Source organism: Elephantulus edwardii, unplaced genomic scaffold (genome assembly GCF_000299155.1).
Source record: "Elephantulus edwardii isolate Elephantulus edwardi_28Jun2011 unplaced genomic scaffold, EleEdw1.0 scaffold00469, whole genome shotgun sequence".
NCBI lineage: Eukaryota > Metazoa > Chordata > Mammalia > Macroscelidea > Macroscelididae > Elephantulus > Elephantulus edwardii.
In genome coordinates, this window is record NW_006400219.1 from 188,682 (window position 1) to 191,050 (window position 2,369).

Consider the following 2,369-nt stretch of genomic DNA (forward strand, 5'->3'; position numbering starts at 1 on the left):
TGCCTATCCTTTTCCCACAGAGTAGCTGGTAGAGGCCTCAAACCATGTGTTTTTGGGATTGCCGTGCAACTTATTTCCACTAGGCCACCAGACATGTATAAATTTTCAAACTTTAAAGGAGAAGGTGGGGGGGGAACCCACACAAAATTCTGGATTATCTGAAGTAAGGGGAGTGGAGGATGGGTGAAAGAATGGGAAAGTTTTAATGTGGGAATAAAAAGATGCGGTGATAAAAGATAAAATAGATCAATATTGTTGTGTGCCTTCACGTTTTCTACCACTCACAGTAATCCTATGAGCAATGGCTCTGAATCATGACCTATCCTGAACTAACCTCATAATCTCTGATGCATTTAATCCCATTGTTACAGTCACTACGTCCATCTATTTTATCCAGGGCCTTCTTCCTTACTGATCCTCCACCCTTTTAAAACAGCATGATTTATATTTCCAGTTGTTCCCTCCTGTCAATATGTCCAATTTATGTAAGACCAAGTTTCAAAATATTTGCTTCCAAGGAGCAATCTGATTACCTTCTCCACTGCAGATAGATCTGTTTTTTTCCCTTTGGAACCCACATTTTATTCAATACTTTTCCCTAGCAGCAAAATTCAAAGACATTGATTGTTGTCATTCTCATTCATTATTCAGCTCCCTGGTCTAGGTATATGTTTCTCATGAACACCATTAAGTTCTGGGATTCCTATTCTTCTCGATGTTAGCCACAGCTTGCTGTGATCCACACATCAAATGCCTTATCATAGTCAATAAAAGAGAAATTGACATCCTTCTGGTACTCTGCTTTCAACCAACATCCATTTACCATAAGCAGTGACATCCTGAGTGCCTCAGCTTCATCTAAAACCAACTTAAATTTTTGGCAGTTCTCCATTAATGTATTGTTGTAGTTCTTTTTGGATAATCTTCAGTAAAATTTTGCCTGCATGTCATAAGTTATATCACCTGATAATTTTTACATTCTGTTGAAGCACCATTTTTAAGAATGGGGATAAGTTTGGGTCTTCTACAGTCAGTTAACTAGCTTTCCTGCCGATTTCTTGGCACAACCTAGGAAGCACAGCAAGAGTTGTTTCTGCTTTTGAAATATGTCAGTTGCTATTTCTTCAATAACTGGCCTTTTATTTTGCCAATTCCTCCAGAGTAGTTTCAATATCTTTTTTTTAATTGGTATTGGTTCTTTATCATATGCTACTTCCTGAAAATAGTTGTGTGTCAGCCAATTATTTTAGGTACAGTGACTATGTGTTCTCTCTATATTCCTCTGAAGTTCAATGTTTTGCATATAGCATATTTAAGTATTACAATTGGATGCTTGAATTTGTTCTTCAGTCTGAGAATTGCTGAGTGAGTTCTTCCATTTTGATTTTTTGACTCTGGATCTTTCCATATTCTGTTATAATTGCTTTATCTTCTTGTACTGCCCTTGAAATCTTCTGTTTAGCTCTTTAACTTCCTGATTTCTTCCCTTTGTTTTTGTTTCTCAGCATTCTAGTGCAATATTCAGTTTTTTTCTGACATCCATTTTGGTCTTTTCTGTCTTCTCTATCTTTATAATGACATTCTACTTTCTTCATACATGATATCCTTGATATTATCTTAGAGCTCATCTGGTCTTCATTCATTAGTGTTCTAGGCCTCAAATATGATTTTCATATGTTTTTATAAATCAGATGGGATAGATGCAAGGTTGTATTTTGGGTCTTGTGGATTTCAGTTTCCTTTAGCTTAAATTTCAACTCGCACATGAGTAGCTGATGTTCTCTGCAACATGAGCACGTGGCCTGGATTTCACAAGTGACTTGGAGCCCTCTGAAAACTCTCTGGAGGTGAAATGTGAGCTGGCTATGACACAACAGCAGTAAGTTTGAAGTAAGTCATGTCTTTTTCAACTGTTTCTCCATTACCATAAACTCAATGTCCCCTAATTTCCTGTTTAATCTTTTCAGTTTCTTTTGCAAGTTAGATCTCCTATAGATAGTTCTCAAAGAGCATAGTGCTCAAGGCAGACTCTTTTTACAAGTTAAGCTGAACTATTGTTTACTGTTGAGACTTCAGGGGCTAAATTTTGGTGTGAACTTTAAAGATTCTCTTTGGGTAATAGTTTTAAATGGTGTCACTCTGGAGACTAAGGTGTGCCTGATACAGGCCATGGTCTTTGCAATTACTTGCTATGTATCAGAGAGTTGAACAATGACTAGGGCTGATAGAAGGAGAATTGATGCCTTTGAGCTGTGGTACTGGAAAAGAGTATTGAATGTACTGTGGACTGCTAAGAAAGCGAACAGGTTCATCCTGGAAAGGGTTAAACCAGGCTGCTCCTTGGAGGCAAGAATTCTGAGGCTTCATCT